Raw genomic sequence first — 17716 nt, forward strand, 5'->3', positions numbered from 1 at the left:
GGCAGGGCCGAGAGGGGATCCAGCAGGTTCACCTGATCCACTGTATTGGCCAGGGCACGCAGCATTCCCTCCAGCTTGTCAGAGAACTGACTGGATTCCTGCAGAGCACTCTCCAGCGCCTGCTGGCGCTCGCGGAGCTCCAGACGGAGGGCAGCATAGCGCGCGTTGTCCGTGTCGAGGATCTCGCTGATCTTCGAGCCGTCCTCGTCGGCCACCAGGGCGTCCAGTGCCTCGCCCGTCTTGTTCAGCTTGTCCAGGAGTGGCTTGTTCTCCGCAATGGACTGCAGCAGACGCTCGTTCTTGTCCTGCTGCAAGGTGATCTGGTCGGGACGCAGAGCGGGCATGCTCAGGCCGTCTCTGGGAGGCCGCCCACAGGCTTGCTGGCTCCAATCACGGCATCCACATCGCCCAGCCATCCCAGGATGTCCTGCACCTCGGATATGTAGCCGTGCGCCTCTCGCAGAGCCTCCTCCAGCTCATGCTGGCGGTCGCTGGCCTTTTGCAGCAGCTGCTTCCATTCGTTGTTCAGCTTGCGCAGCTTCTCCAGTGTAGTCGACGCCTCGACGGAACCCTTCTCCGTCTCGATGAGCTGCCGGCCAGCATCGTTCAGCGTATCCACTGAGTTCTGGTGCGCCTGTATATCGTTCGCCAACACCTTCAGCTTGGCCAACTCAACCTCGAGCAGTTGTGGGTCCCCGGGTATCTGTAAAGGATTCAACCAAAGATTACACCTACTTCTGGCTGGGATTCGACCCGAGCTTCAGCTCTTACCGGCTTCAACTGATCCAAAGTGCCGTCTGTCCTGTCGATCCAGACCAGCAGCTCGTTCAGAGCGTGCTGGAATTGACCCAAGTGGAGGAGGGCGTGCTCCAGTTGCTTCTGTCTGTCGACCATGCCGCGCAGCAGAGACTCCCAGCGTCGATTAACCACCGACAGGGGCTCCCGTATAGATGCCGCTTGCTCGGGTGAAGTGCGTTCCGTCAGTTCTACAGCTTGTCTGCAAGGAAGGATTGGGCGTGGGATAAGAAAGGTCATCCCAGTACATAGACGTGCAAACATTTTAAGAAAAAGCAAGCGAAGCAATACAAATGCATGGCGCAAGTGTTTTGGGCAAACAATTCATGCAATTCTTGTACAAGTAGAGTACTTTGGGTGCATACTCGGGTAAGCAAAGACGCACGTGCCGCGACACCACAATACCCGGTACTCAATCCAGTATATATATAATCTTATGATCTATACAACTTTTAATATATATTCCTATCCTCTTTCCAACTAATGACAAATATTCGAAGTGCTTTCATACCGCATATTCCGCTACATCTCTCTCTATTCTTTTCTCTCTGTTTCCATCAACGAATTACCATCCGACCGTTATATATCGCTCACTCCGCACTACACGAGGAAGTGTGTGAGAGAGAGAGAGGGCGTGGAAGGGGTGTCATCGTCGAGAAAGTCTGGCTATAATAATGATTCGGTCTAATCCACATTCCGCAATTCGGTAGATATTAACATTGTCTATGATTCTGTGTTTTCGGTTTTCCGTATGTTACAAATTGTGGGTGCTACAGATGTAGATATCAGAGAAGTCTGCAAACAACATTTGGTGGCTAAAGTTTTTAGACTCTGTGAACTAGTCATAAAGACGGACAGACGGCTATTGCTGCTGATCAAGAATACATATAGATATGGACTTGATGGGACTCTTCTCGCTGTCACTTACACCTTTTCGAATCGAACAAACCCCCACAATATTTGAGTACCGGGTATAAAAAGCAAATGCGTTCAGTTCACGCCTTCAGTTGGTTTACTCCATCGAGCGTGCACTGTGTAAATCTGTGGCAATCGAAAAACATGCTCGGCTCAGCTTAAATGAACCAAAGACCAGATCTTAGTAGATCCAGTGATCAGGTATCAGATATCAGGCACTTAACAATACACATAACGTGAACAACGAACGAACGAACGCACTAACGAGATTTTGATTGAGATTTCTTGCCTTTCTAGACCTCTGCCAATTCACACGATGATAGATACGACACCAGGGCGATAAAATATTAGATTTGGAAACAACATTGAATTGATTCGAAGGCTTTACCTGTTTAATGCTTCTACTTCAACCATATGCGGATCGACTTCATCCTTGAACGACTTGAGTTGTTCAATCTGGCGCTTGACGGCATCAATGTCGGAGCCGACGGGTCCCAGATGGCCAAACTTGTCCTCGGCCTTGGTGAGGAACTTGAGCAGGTTCTGGAGCGTCTCGTGGAACTCCATGGCCTTCTCCATGGCTTCGATGAGGTTCTCCTCGCGCTTTGCGTACAGATCCGTGATGTTGTCCCAGGCATTGTCCAGGTCCTCGATGTGCTTCTTCACCTCGGGCTTGTCGGGCTCGCCACACATGTTCATCAGGTTGCTACCGTGACGGCGCACCTGCTCGACCTCGGGCTTGGTCTGGTCAATCTCATGGCGGATCTCCTGCAGGGCCACCTGCTGCTTCTTGATGTCCTGTGGCTGGGCTGCCGGCGGCTCCTGGCTGGAGAGCGTCTCTTCCAGATCCTTGAGGGGCTTTATCACGCTGTTTAGCTGCTTCCAGAAGGGCTCGGCCACGCTCAGGATATCATCCAGCGAGCTGCCGCGCTTCTTCGTGGCCTTCTGCACATCGTTCCACAGGTTGTTGAGCTTCTCCAGCTTCGCCTTGATGTCGCGCACAGCCGGATCGGCCTTGTTGCCCGCTTTGGCAATGCCATCGTTGGCCGCCCGCTGCACAGCGCTGAATGCATCCTGCCGCTTGTCGAGGTCATCCATAAGGGCGTCGTTGTCCTCGATCTGCTCGCGTATCTTCTGGGGCAGGGCCGAGAGGGGATCCAGCAGGTTCACCTGATCCACTGTATTGGCCAGGGCACGCAGCATTCCCTCCAGCTTGTCAGAGAACTGACTGGATTCCTGCAGAGCACTCTCCAGCGCCTGCTGGCGCTCGCGGAGCTCCAGACGGAGGGCAGCATAGCGCGCGTTGTCCGTGTCGAGGATCTCGCTGATCTTCGAGCCGTCCTCGTCGGCCACCAGGGCGTCCAGTGCCTCGCCCGTCTTGTTCAGCTTGTCCAGGAGGGGCTTGTGCTCCGCAATGGACTGCAGCAGACGCTCGTTCTTGTCCTGCTGCAAGGTGATCTGGTCGGGACGCAGAGCGGGCATGCTCAGGCGTGAGATCTGCTGCTCCATGTCATCGAGCCAGGTCGTCAGACCTTGATGCGAGTCGGCAAAGTGCTCCGAAAGGGGCAGGGCTTGCTCCAGGATGCCCAGACGCTCGCTGCACAGCTGGGCCACTATGTCGACGATCTCCTTGAGATCATCTAGCTTCTCGCGCAGCGTGGCCGTGTTCTCGCTCTGCGGCGACTCCCGCAGCACCTTCTTGGAGGCAGCGGTCACGTCTCGCACGCGTCCCTTCTGACTGGATATGTCGTCGTTGATCGAGCGATGCTCTTGCAGCTGGGCACGCACCAGCTTCGGCTCCATGGCCGGATGGTCGGCCTCGCGCAGTGTGGTGTCCATCTCGCGGAACCACTCGAGGAACTCGTCGATGTCGCCGGTCACCTCCTTGGCCCGTTGGTTGCTCAAATGCAGCCGCTCGGCCTTGCGCTGGATCTGCTCCACGATGGAGTCGAAGCGACGGCTGTCGCGCGTCACAATACTCTCGATGGTCGCTGCCCCCTCGCCGGGGGACAGTTGTCCCAGCTGTGGACCCACCTGGTTGATAGTGTCCAGAATGGGGCGCATATCCGCCAGTTCACCCTCCAGTCGCAGGACGTCCGCCTGACGGGGCTCGCTGGGAGCCAGCGCCGTCTCGGCCGTCTGCATCCACTCCACCAGACGGGTGTGTGCCTCGTGGAACTGCTGGACCAGCGGCAGGGCTTTCTGGGCGCTCTTCAGCAGATCCCCACCGCGATTGGTCAGATCGCCGTAGCGGCGCTGTAGCGAGTCGAGCTTGTCCTTCAGCTGGATGGCCTCGTCGTTGGATATGTGCTTCATCAGCTCGGCGCCGGTTTCCACGGTGGCCTCCACATTCGAGGCGTGAACGGCAATGTTCTCGTTAAGCTCCAGCAGATGGTCCATCTGCTCCAGCAGCTTCTCGGCGTACACGGGCACGGACTTGAAGCGCTTCAGCTCGTTCTCCATGCTCTCCATCCAGGCTACAAGATCCTGGTAGCTGAGGACCAGGTGACACAGTCCCTGTCGGGACTCGGCGAGTAGGGCGCCGATGTTATCCCAGATTGACGGCCTCCTCGTCGCTAACGAGATGCATCAGCTGGGCGGCCACATCGGCCAAGTCGGTGAAGTCGGGCTTCTTGTCGAGAATCTCGTCGTGGAGGCGGTCGTGCTCGCGTATCCTCTGCTGGATCTTCTCCTCGTCGGTGGGTATCAATTCCATCGACTTGACGGCGCGCTCTGTGCCGTCCAGCCACACTTCAAGGGGACTGATCTTGTCGTGGAATCTCTTGGCCACCTCCATGGCTTCCTCCAGGTCCTGTTCGCGCTGCTCGGCTCCGTCGGTGAGGGCATCGAAGCTCTTCATGAGATCGTTCAGCTGCTTCTCGATGGAGGCCCGCTCGGAGGGCTCGCAGTGATTGGCCACTTCCTGGCCGAGATTGACCAGAGAGCCCATGGAATTATGGCGATCGAGGAGCATCTTCTTGAGGAACTTTTGCTCCTGCAGCTGCGCCTTGACCACCTTGTAGTCGGAGCTGGGCGGCTTCTGGTTGGCTACCATCTCCTCGGTGTCGCTCAGCCACTTGGAGAGGCCGGCGAGGGCCTCCTGGAACTTGCCCGATTGGAGCAGGGCCACGTCCAACCGACGATCGCGCTCGTTCATGCGCTCCTTCAGGTCATTCCAGCGGTCGTTCAACTTCTCCAGATCCTTCTCGATTGTGCTGGTCGAGACCCCGGTGCCGGCAGACCGCACCAGATCCCGTCCGGCCACATTGACCTTGTCGACATTGATGGCCAGCGGCTCCACCTTTCGCTCCCTGAACTGGCGGAAGTTCTCCTGCTGGCGACGTATCTGGTCCAGTTCGGAGCCTACGGGCTTCATGCGTTTGAACTCCTCGCTCACGTCCTGGATGTCGTCGGGGGTCTGCGACTGGTTGTCGTAGAACTCGCGCAGGGCCTTAAGCGTGGCCTGCAGGTTTTCCTCGTGATCTCTCACTCGGTTGTCCAAGAGTCCCAGAGTCTTGCGCAGCGTGGAGATTTGCTCTCGCGTCTGAGTGGTGTCCGCGGCAAAGCCAGCTGCTGCTGCACGATCTTGATTTCGCGTGCGGGCGGCGACAGCTTCTCGATCTCCGTCTCCAGGTCACTCAGATCGATGCCCAGGCTCTTCATTTGCTCATTGAACTGGGACACGGCTGTGGCAGCCGACTGCAGTTCGCCGCAGCGATCGTCCAGGCGACCCTGCAGCTCGGACAGGCGATCGGCCAGACCGTCCACTTCGTTGGTCAGATGGCCGGCGCTTATGTCCTTGGCCAGAGCCTTGAGCGACTGCAGGGGCTTGCTCAGGTTTGTCAACTCCTCGCGTATGGCCTTGACGCGCTCCAGCAGTTTGGGATCCTTGGCAGCTCCACCCAAAGCATCGTGGGCGGCGAGGCGATCCTCGCAGCGGCCCAGCGAATGATTCAGATTGCGCAGCTCATCATTGAAGTCGCCCAGGCGACGAGAGCAGTTCTCAATCTCGTGGGCACGGGCAATGAGGTCGCTGTTGAGGCGATCCCAGCGATCGCGGATGTCTTGCAGCTCGGCCTTGATGGGCTCCTTGTCGATGTCGCAGCTGGTAAGGAAGGTCTCGCCCAGACCCTTGGTGTTCTCGAACTCCCCGGAGTGCTTCCACACTTCGTTGCGGAAGGTCTGCAGGTCGCGCAGTCGCGTCTCCAGCTTCGCCTTGGACAGCACGCCGGGCGTCAGGTCGGACAACTTGTCCTCTGCGGTGCGCAGCCAGGCGAGGAATGTCTCCGAGGTATGCGAGTACTTCTTGCAGTGCTCCATACACGTCTGCAGTCGCGTGTGCCGGTCGACGGCCTCGCGACGCAGCTTCTCCCACTGCTGTTCGATGCGCTCCAGGTCGCGCTTGACGCTGCGATCCTGCTGGCGGTCGGACAGGTCCTTGCCCTTGTTGATCAGCATGATCACCTCGTGCTCGCGGGCCATCACCTCGCGGTAGATGGGCTCATGGGTGTCGATCTGGTGCTGCAGCGTCGGCTTGTGGGTGGACCAGCAGACGATCGCTCAGATTCGAAAGCTCGCCCGAAAGCCAGCCAGGGTCTTGGAGCAGTTCTCGGCAAAGTGACGGCCATCGCGCAGTGAGGCCTCTGTTTCGGCCTTCTTGGTATCCAGCTTCTTCTGGAGCGCCAGGTACTGCTTCTCCAGGGCGGCCACGCGGCTATTGACATCGGCCCGCGAAGCAGGATCCCCGAGAATGTTGCACAGTGTGGCCGCGGACTGTTCCACGTCGGCCAGGAGAGGGCGTTGGCCCTCCAGTTGTCGCTCCAGGTTCTCGATTTTGCGCAGATTCTCCTGGAGATCCCCATCCAGGGGCAGAGTGTCCAGGCTGTCGCTGATGTTCTGCAGGGCCTCGCGCAGCCGATTGACGGCCGCATTGAACTCCTTGGAACTGTCGGCGGCGCCGCCTAGGCTGTTGGCGCGATCATCGAGCTTACCCACCAGATCCCCCCACTTGCCGATTATGTCCTTCAGCTTGATCTCGACGGCCTGGGCATCGGGTGTGCCGGCCAAATGGTCGACCACATCGTGTCCCAGCTCCTGCAAGTGCTTCAGTTGAGGCTGCTGGGTGCGGAACTCCTCGCTGAGGACTTGGACCTGCTGAACCTGGCTCTGAACCATGCGGGGGTCCGAGGAGATGGGTCCCAGGACCGTCAGCATTCGCTCCTTGCTGTCCAGCCAGCCCTTGAGGTTGCCGTGGGTATCGAGGAAGTCGCGGAGCTTCTCGGCGAAGGCGATGCGGTTCTTGCAGATGTCGTTGAGATTCTTCCACTTCTCCTGGATGCCATCGTTCTCGAGGCGCAGCTGCTTTGCGCCAGGGACGTCCGATTTGCGTCGCAGGATGTCCTTGATCTGGGCCTTGGTGGTGTCCAGCAGGCTCTGCTTCTCGTACATGTCCTCGAGGATCTTGCGCGCCTGCTTGATGCAGCGCTCAGCCTCCTCCTTGTTGGAGACCGACTCCTTGGGCAACTGGCGTTGAATGCGCTCCAGGAACTGTGCAAGACCCTTGAGGTTCTCGTACTGCTTGCGCAGCTCTTCGCTCAGGTTGTCCAGCTCGTGCTGACGGTCGTTGAGCCGCACGCCAATGAGCCCGTAGCGATTGTTGATCTCGCTCAGCTGCTGCTGCACCGGAGACAGCTCGGACAGTTGGAAGCCGTCCTGAGAGGATCTGCGGCTACCGAATCCACTGGAACGAGTCGATAGTGGCGACAGAATGCCTCCCTTGGTGGGGTTGGGGCTGCTGGCGTTCTGCTCCGCTCCAGACATGCGTCGCAACGGACTCGTCGGTTTGATCGGGCTGTACGTGGAGCGCTTGCGCGCGGGGCTGTCGGGCCGAATCAAAGCGTCGTACTGCGCTCCCACATCGTTGATCTTGTCAATGGTGGGAGCGTAGTCACGATAGTCCTTGCATATGGGCTTCAGTTCGTCGTGTTGCTGCCGTATGCGGTCCAGGTCAATGGCCACCGGCGGCAGTCCGTTGACGCGTGCCTCCGTGCTGGCCAGCCAGGAAAGAACCTGGTCCTTGAGTCCCTCGTAGGCCAGCTGCTGCTCGGCCTTCTGCTTGGACAGCTTTGCCCGCTCATCGATGCTGTTGTTGATGTTGCGCCACTGCGACTCCAGAGCCTTGATGCGATCCCGCAGGCCTCCGGTGTCGGTGACATCGCGCAGACTAATCAGATCCTTGCCCTGGCGTACACACTCCTCGAACTGGGACGCCAGCTGATCCTTGTCGCGCGACAGTTCGTGCATGCGGCGGGCCAACTCCTCGGTGCACAGCAGACTGGTCTCGCGACTATCCAGTGCCTCCTGCAGGCTGCCCATGCGCTGCTCCACGGTGCTGATCTCGTCCAGATACCGGCTGAGGCGGATGTAGACATCATCCAGGAACTCGCCCCGCTTGTTGACCTTTTCGTAGAGCTTCTCAAACTTGCCTGTGACGTCGTTCAGATTGACCTCCACCTTCTTGGCGATGCGCGCATTCGAGGCGCTGGCCAGCAAATGTTTGGCCGAGATCTGGACGCTGTCGATACTGGCCTGGTGCGACTGCAGATCGGCCAGCAGAACCTTGTTCTAGCGTATTTGCTCCTGGAGGCGCTCCTTGATGAGCGAGGCGAGACGCAGGTTGAGCTTGTACTTGTCCTCGGCCTGGCTGACACTACCTCCCAGACTATCCAGGGCGTCCTGCACGCCCTGCGACTGCACGAGCGTCTTGTCGAGATTCTTGCAGTGCTCGCCCAGGTTGTCCAGCAGCTGCTGGTAGCCGTTCTTCAGGTCGGCGATTGGCAGCTCCAGCTGGTTGATCTCCATGGGGCTGAGCTGGCCGCCGAGGCTGCGCAGCAGGTTGTCGAGTGCTTGCTGTGTGTTGTCCACCAGGCGGCCGCTAGAGAGGAGCTCGTTATGCAGGGCCTTGGCCTCGTTCATCTGATCCTGGACGGCCTTGGGATCGCCGGCAATCGGCTCGGAGATGAGGCGGGACACGCGCGGATGCACGCTCCTCAGCCACTCGCTGGCCTTGTCCAGCGCATCCTGATACTTCCGTTGGCGTCCGCCCAGTCCGGAGACGCGATCCTGCAGGGCATTCACGCGGTTCAGCAGATCCTTGTACTGGGCCGAGACCAGCGACACCTCCTGCCGGATGGGGCTCTCGGCACTGGCCAGCGGCTCGACATGGGGCAGCCTCTCCAGCAGCGAGGTGCGAAAATCATTGAGTATCCCAAGGAACTCCTTGCTCTCGTCCACAAACTTCTCCGCGGCCATGGTGATGAAGCGCAGATCGGCCTGGTGGCCAATCACATCGCTGACAAACTCGCGGATGGAGTCTGCCTGGGATCCGAGTCGTGTCAGATCCGACAGCGAGCGCTCCTTGTCCTCGAGGGTGCGTCGGGCCATTTGCAGCCAGTCGGAGAACACTTCCAGTTCGCTGCGCAGCTTCGTGAGCTCATCGCGTCCCGCCTCCAGGCGGCGCAGCAGACGCACGGTGCGATCGTTGACACGATCCACGCGTGAGCGCAGCTCCCGTCCGGAGTTCTCCAAAGTGGTCACCTCTGGGGCGGAGAGGACATCGCCGCCAGTGAGCACAATCTGCCTGATTTGCTCCAAGCAAGTGGCCACAGGTCGTTGCTGAGACTCGATCTCGTCCTTGATTTGGTATGAAACAATCATAGATCCGATTAAGAAAGGATAAAGGATGTTTTCCTTCGGGATGCACTCTCCTTGAGGGCATTGATCTGGTTGCGTAGCTCATCGATTTTCTCGCGAGGTCCTCCAACACTTGAGATTTTCTGTTCCACGGTGGTTACCCACTTGAGCAGATCGTTGACATTCTCCTCGCACATGTTGAATTTTTCGAATACTGCTTGCTGTGTAGATATATAGGGTACATGGCGGTTGGGAGGTAGAAAGATCATTAGAATATTTATAGAAATATTGATTCAAATTCTTAGCTCGATTTACGGGACGCTATATATTGGTTGGGGGTTCATTGATAGATATATAGATATGTATGTATATATATAAGTCGATAGATAAATGGAACACAAAATATATATAAAACACAAACATGAAAGCTGGAAGAACAATTTTGTTTTCTTTTTTTGGGAGAAGCCGAAAAGCAAAAGAGTCTTGGGGCAAAAGCGGTTTTAAAAAGCGTTAAACATAAACCATAAAATAATAATAATAAAATAATAATAAAGACGCACAAACACCAAAGTGTACTTATACTACTACTTCTACTACTACTAGGAACAAGCACTAGTTGGGGAGGGGGGCTACTTTTAGTAGGCACTAACTACGGTTTAATGGTTTTGGTTTTTAGATTGGTTTTGTTTGTATTTTTGTAGGTTTTCGGTTAGGGTTAATTTTGGTTTTTGCTTTATTTTCAAATAATATATAAAACGAGGGGGAACGTTGTGAGTTGCTGCGGAGACCGCAACTCTACAGTTATACCCGATACTAAGTCAGTATGGCTCACCTCCGGTAGACGCCGCTAATATTAAAGGACACGACAAGGAGTGCGTGCGAGAGAGACAGAAAATCAGTCTGAGCGTGACGTCGGGGGCTGCGTAGCCAGTATAATTATACGATCTGGTTGAGATTTTACACTCTAGAACATATAATCATCCTCTACGATTCTGCGTTTTTGGTTTTATCGTATCTTTAAAAATGTGGATGCCACAGATTTTCGTCCTTTGTGGGGGCGGAAGTGGGCGGGGCGAAATTTTTAAATATATTTTTGTAGCAGTGACATATCACAGAAGTCTGGATCCAAAACATCGTTGCTCTAGATCTTATAGTCTTTGAGCACTAGGCGCTGAAGGGGACGGACGGACGGACGGACAGACGGACAGACAGATAGGGCTCAATCGACTCGGCTATTGATGCTGATCAAGAATATATATACTTTTTGGGGTCGGAAACGATTCCTTCTGGACGTTACTCACATCCACTTTTACCACAAATCTAATATACCCCAATACTCATTTTGAGTATCGGGTATAAAAATATATGTATATATGTATGCTGAAAAATAGGTAGAAAAGTTGGCATTTAAACAAAATCAATGGATAAATAATTACTAAATTCTGGGCTAGTTGGGGGAGTAGCTAAAGAATATTACCCCGTCCCAAAACAAAGAGCAAAAGATAGCAACTAAACACTCAGATTAGACTGTAATCCCAGACTAGATGGAAGGGTAGGCACAGTCTGATCTGATTAGGGACCTACATGAAATATAATGATACTCCCTAGGATAAAAATGGGGGATAGTAGAGCATAGAATATAGAAAAAGACGAGAGTATGGCTATGGGCAAACACATTTTAATAAAAAGATGCCGAATCGCTCTTTCCATTCTAGAGCTGCATTCTAGCAAAGACCATACAATAACCAAGATGTTGCATGGCGGGTCTCTCACCGCGCTCAGTCGATCCCAAGAATCCAATAACGAAATACAAAGTTTTTGGCGTGGCGCACAAAGCGTCTAACGAAAATTGAAATGGCATTTGTCGCTAATGCAATATCTTGGTATTTTATAGTCTTTGCTTGCAGAACTTTTGATCTTCGTCGTTATTCATCTTATTATTACATTGTTTTTGGTATGGATATGGTTATGGCTATGGCTATGGGTATGGGATGGATGTGTGTGCGAGAGTTTGAGTGAAGAAAGTTGTATGCTAGTGTTATAGACAAGTTGATAGAATAGAGCATATATAGAGATAGAGATATATAGAGAGAGTATTGAATATTGATTGATTGATTGATTGATTGATTGAGTATGTTGTCTTATTGCCGACGTCATTTATGTTTGGAGGAGTATGAGACGACGCATTTCTTTCGCCCGAAAGTACGATTTATGGATGTATCTGATCTGTGGATGGTATGTGATCTGCTGTCATTTTATTCTGTGAGCTGTGGCTGCTTAAAGCGTGAGAGCACAGCTCAGCGAAAAATACGATATATGTACGAGTATCGAGTATCGAGTATAGAACATAAAACTGAATGCCATGCGCTGCAATATAAGAGATTTGCAAAATAATATATAATAATAAATATGATTTGCACAACAAAGAAACTGTTCGAATGTTCAGTTGAAAGAAGCTCTCTCACATTTGTGTGGGTATAGTATAGGTATAGTTTGAGGTATAGTTTTAGATAGAGACAGCGCGCTGATCAAAATATATGTATCTTAATAAAATCAATACAGTTTGTATTCATAAAGTATACAAAAAAAAAACATGCCACGAACAAAGCTTTAGATGTATACATATATAGATTTAGAGTGAATTTTGCTGGTTCTGTTATTTCCGGGATCTCGATAGATCGAATTGTGATGGGAAATTGATTGGAAAATCATACGATTGACTGGACTTGGACTTACCCTCTGTTCAGCTGGCAGCAGCAGACACTTCTCGGCAGCCCTGACCAGATCGATGTTCTGCTTGGGCTCTTGGGCATCGCTGATGGTCAGGCGGCCCGCGGTGGCATCGATCAGGTCGCTGCCAATGGCAGCCGCCAGTGGCAGGATGACCCCAGAGTTGGGATCTCGCACCACTGTCGAGGAGGGATCCACCAGACCCGAGGAAATGGCCTCGGCCAACGTGAATTTCTTGCGTTGAATGATGTCGGGATGCATTTGGAAGGGATCGACCAGGCAGCCGTTCGTGGGATTGTACAGGTTAAAGGTGATGGCCTCTAGTAGACCGAAGGACCGCTTGGGTGTGCAGATCAGGCCGCTCTCGTAGGCCTCCTGCAGGGTGCACAGCTTGGAGGTCTGTGTATTCAGCACATTGGCCTTGTTGGCATCCATGAGGCCCTTGCGGAAGGCCTCTGGCAGGCGCACTAGCTTCGCCTTGGCCAGATCCTTGACCAGGGCCGAATCGGGATCCACAATGCCCGCACTGGCGGCCTCCTTGAGCGTGTATACCCTGGGCGTCTCGATGACAGTCAGTGAATCGTTTGCGCTGTCATCACTGTTGCTGCTACTGGTGGTAGATCCACCGGCTGGCATATAGCTCAGCATTCCGGTTGCCAAATCCAGGCTCTTGGACTCGGCCGCCTGGTCAAAGGTGACCGGCTCGCGTACATAAACGATCAACGTGGGATCGAAGGCAAAGTAGAGAGACTTGGGATCGACGAGCGTTCGCTTGGTGGTGTCGACGAGACCGCGCTCCTGGGCCACCGCGTACGGCAGGAATTTAAAGCTATCAAAGTCGCGGACGAGCGCCGTCTTGGGATCGATTATATTGTACCGAATGGCCTCCTCGAGAGACATTTCGCGCGGCTTGCTGATAACAACGCTCACGGGCGTCTGGCCCAATAGTTCGACGCTGTCCTGACGACGGACAACCTCACTGCGGTCGGTGAGGGGACGAACAATGGTCACGAGTATACCGCGCGCGAATGCCACATCGTAGTTATAGGCGGACTTCGATTTGGGGTCAAAAACGCGACCCTTGGACACATCGATGTCCCCGTTTTCGATGGCTTCGGTTCTTTGCCGGTGAGCTTGTTTTTGAACACAGTGCTCGCGGGATCTATAAACACAGCATGGATGGCCTCGATGAGGTCGAGATATTCCCCCGTTGCGGGATCGCAGAATTTCCCTGTTTTAGGGCGATACAGCTGCTGGCGGAGCACTAGCTCGAGGCTCAGCAGCCGACGGTTGGAAACGATGAGCCCCCGGGCCCGAGCTGTCTGCAGATCGAGGTCTTCGGAGCTGCCGAGATTATAGCAGCCCCTCGAGTCGTCGATCAGCTGCTCCTTGATGGCATTGGCCAACCGCAGATACTTGCCGGTCGCGTGGTTCTTGACCAGGCTGGATGACAGGCCGACCACATCCTCCACGCAGGCCTCGTTCAGGTTCAGTTTGCGCCCGGTCACCGGATGCCGAACCTTACGGGTGGCCACGTCGTAGAAGCCCATAGACAGCAGTTCGTACAGCCCAAAGCCGGCGTTCTCTATGTCCACGATCAGGCCAAGGCTGAGAGCCTCCCCCAGAGGCACAAAATTATTGCTTTCCGGCTCCCTAAAGACCCCCTCCCTGCGGTTTATGAAGCCCATCCGGCAGGTCTCGCTTAGGCTGTACAGCTGCTCTGTCTGTTCGTCAAAGTAGCACGGCAGATGGGGATTGATGACAAAACTGCGCATGCCCTCGAGCAGCGTGATCTGACGACCACTGCGGGGATCGCTCAGCTTGCCTGTTTTGTCGTCGAAGAGTCTCTGGTGTATGGCTCGCTGTAGACTGATGGGGGCATTTACGTCCATCAGAATGCCAATGTCGAAGGCGTGCTTGAAGGTCATTGTCTGGTTGTTGTACAGAAGCTTGGCGTTCTTAGCATCGATGATGCCCGCATCCTTGGCATGCGTCAGATTGAGCTGCTTGTACAGACCGGTCTTGAAATCTCTGATCTGAGCACTGTGCTCGTCCAGTAGATTGGTGTCGAGGGCCTCGGCATAGTTCAGTTTTTCGCCGGACTTCGGGTCCACAAAGTGGCCGTCCACTTCGTCATAGACATTCTTCAAGACGGCCTCGATGAGACGCAGCGGCTTCTTGGCCTCCACCAGGACACCCCTATCGAAGGCCTCCTTGAAGTCGATGGCATTGTCCTCGGCATCCCTCACGGTGCCCTGCTGGCTGTCCACGATCCCCCGCTCAGCGGCCAATCCAAAGGGAATGATCTTAATAGCCTATTAAATTTTTAAAGATACGATAAAACCAAAAACGCAGAATCGTAGTGGATGACTATGTGTTCTAGAGTGTAAAATCTCAACCAGATCGTATAATTATTATAGCCAGAATCAAGAAAACAATTTCATTCTTGCTCGCTCTGTCTCTCTCTAACACACAGGTTTCATGGTCGGTTTTGCCAATTGCAAAATATGAGTTCAAGGATCTCAGAACCCATAAGAGCTAGAGCAACCAAATTTGGTATCCACACTCCTGTGATATCGGACCTTGACCGTTTCGTGTCCAAATTTCGCCACACCCCCTTCCGCCCCCGACGAAAATCTGGGGCATCCACAAATCTCAGAGACTATTAAGGCTAGATCTATTAAGGCTTTCGATGGCTTCGTGGAGCGACAGCTTGGTGGAGGCATACGGATTTATCACGTAGCCCCCAATGGGATCCAGATAGCCCTTGGCTATAACCTCGGTAATCGAAATAATCGACTCGGTCTTGGGATCGAGCAGCACCAGCTCATCGGGATTGATGAGCTTCTGGGCAATGGCGGACTTGAGGTCCACCTGCTTGTTGTCGTTGTCGATTGTGAAGGTGGCTGTCAAAGGATCGTAGAGACCACGCAGCAGGCAATCGACAAGCGACAGCGGCTTCTTGGTGCTGATCAGATAGCCCTTGAGGAAGTCCTCGTCGAGGCTCATGTGGGGGGAACTGAGGGTGCCGCGCACCGTGTCCAGTAGCCCCACCCTGGCTGCCTCCCTGCCCGCCACTATCCGGTCATGCTCGGCATCCTTGACCAGCGTCGTATCCAGCTCCACAAAGCCCATCTCAATGGCCTGCTGCAGTAGTATCTCTTCGCCAGTGACGGGATTCAGCACCTTGCCGGTGCTGGGCGTGTAGTATTCCCGCTGCAGCACTTCCGGCAGGCTCCACGTCACGCTGTCTGTCTTGAGCAGATGCTGTTCGAGGCCCAGGTCGAAGGGCACGAGCGTGTTGTTCTTGTTGTCCTTGATCTGACCGGTGGCCGGCAGCACTAGATCATCCTCTATGGCACAGTCCAGCTTCAGCTCCTTCTGGGTGACTGTGTCCACGATCAGAGAGATCTTTGGATCTACCAGACCTATTTCGATGGACTTTTGCACATCTACCTGGTTCTGACTCTCCGAGTCGAAGAGCTTGCCCGTCTCCGGGTCGTACAGACCCTTGCGGACGGCCGCTTCCAAGGAGATGGGCTTTCGTGCGCCGGGCACAAGGAAGCCCAGCTGGAAGGCCTCCTCCATGGGGATCTCCATGGGTCTGGATGTCTATCACCGTGCCCGACTGCATGTCGACCACCCCCAACTCGATTGCCATACGCAGGGGGATTACCTCGCAGCTAACTGGGTCGCGCACCGATATCGACTGGATGTCCAGCTTGCCACTGTTGATGGCCTCAACAATGGAGCAAGCCCGACCATCGTCCAGCACCACCTGGCCCGTCTCCGTGTCAATTGCCACGTTCTCGATGCCCGCGGGCCGCTGCTCCTCGGGATTTGAGCGGATCATCCACTGGCGGGCAATGCACTCGAAGAAGGGGATCTTCTTTCCTGTCTTCGGGTCGACCATGTGGCCGGTGTGCCTGTCCAGCAGTGGACAGTCCAGGCGCTCCAGAGCCGCCGTCAAAGTCTCGTACTTCCCCGTGCTGAAGTTCTTTACCAATATGCACTCGGGATTGAAGATGTTCATGTCAAACACCAGACTCTGGAAGGATATCTTCTGGCCCGTTAAGGGATCGATGAAGTACTGATTCTCGGGATCGTAAATGTTCAGTTCACTCAGCCTTTCGGCCCTCAGTTCGGTGTCCACGTCCACGAGGTATGATATTTGCTGCAGCACAATCAGTTTCTCATCAATGATCTGCACCTCGTCCAGCGGACTCAGCTGCTCTTCCCGCAGCAGCGTGGCGACTGTCTCCGTTTGCTGCTCCCCGTCCACGATCACCTGGCACTCGTCGGGACTGATTAATTTCTGGGAAATGGCATCCCCAATGGCCAGTGTCTTGGGCACATCCCGTTTAAGGTTTGTCTCCGCTGATGATTGAGTTGATGGTTCTTCTACAACATCGCGGGACTCATCATAAGGAGTACTCTCCGTCGAAGTCAAAGTGGAAGTGGTTGTCACTGTAGTCACTGTGGTTGTGGTGCTGCTCAAACTCTCGATCTCCTGGGGTTCTGTGGCCAGGGGTTCCTTCCCTGATCGGGATTGGGTGGATTCTGTGGTCAGTGCATCTACCAATGCCTTTCCAGCCAGCACAGGTGCGCCCACAATGGCCAGAGCTCCCAATTTGGCTGCATCCTTAATATTCTGAAGGATATTGCTGCCGCTAACTGGCTTCTTTTCGCTCTCAATGAAATCGACAACTGTTTGATGCTTATCCGTAGCCGTCGGAAGCTGAACAATTTGCTCTAGATCTCCCGGCTTTTGAGGTTTGTTCTCTTCACCGGTTGAGATAATGTTCGTGGTCACGGTTTCGGTTGTGTTTAGGATTACCTCTTCCACAGGCTTCTCTTTGACAGTTTCTGTTACGACGACAATCTCCTCCTTCGGCAATGGCTCATGCTGTTCCTCGCTGGTTGTTGTTGTTGTGGTAATCGTTGTCGTGGTTACTGTGGATTCCGTGATCGTTGGCTCTTCAACGGTTACAACTCTTTCTTCCACCACTACGCTGCTTGGTTGTTCAGGGACAATCGCAGCAGATTCTTCCACAATTTCATTGTGTTTATCTACTTTAGTTGTCTCTGGGACGGATGGCTCTACCTCTTGTGCTTCCACAATCTTTTCTCGCTCCACAGTTACTTCTTTCTCAATTGTTGGTTGCTCTTCGACTGTTCTTACTGTGGTCATAACAGTTGTCGTCACAGTTTGGGAGCTTGAAATCGGCTGCTCCTGAATTTCAGTTATGCTTTCGGTTACCTTCGTCTCAACTTCAGTGCGCGGTTCTGCGAAGGGAGCCAAAGGAGCTGTGAAAGGAGGCTCGAGATCCGGGTAGCACTTCCTTTGCAGCGGTCCTCGGTTTGGACTCTGGCTTTTCAGATGGCTGTGGACTAGGTTCCTTTGTAGGTTCGGGAGTTGGTTGCTTCTTCTCTGGCTCGGGAGTTGGTTGCTTCTTCTCTGGCTCGGGAGTTGTTTCTTTTTGGTTACCCTCTGGAGTTGGTTCTTTCTGTGTAAATTCTGGAGTGGCTTTCTTTTGATCTGTCTCGGCTACTGGCTGTGGCTTCTCAGTCAATTTCTCGGGAA

The 17716-nt window shown here is 54.0% G+C and overlaps 1 pseudogene; it reads right to left on the reverse strand.

Annotated features, from left to right (window-relative positions):
- The window catches only part of LOC117189973, a 111455-nt pseudogene that overhangs the window by 31354 nt on the left and 62385 nt on the right, over positions 1-17716 (reverse strand).

Source organism: Drosophila miranda (assembly GCF_003369915.1).
Source record: "Drosophila miranda strain MSH22 chromosome Y unlocalized genomic scaffold, D.miranda_PacBio2.1 Contig_Y1_pilon, whole genome shotgun sequence".
Taxonomy (NCBI): Eukaryota; Metazoa; Arthropoda; class Insecta; order Diptera; family Drosophilidae; genus Drosophila; species Drosophila miranda.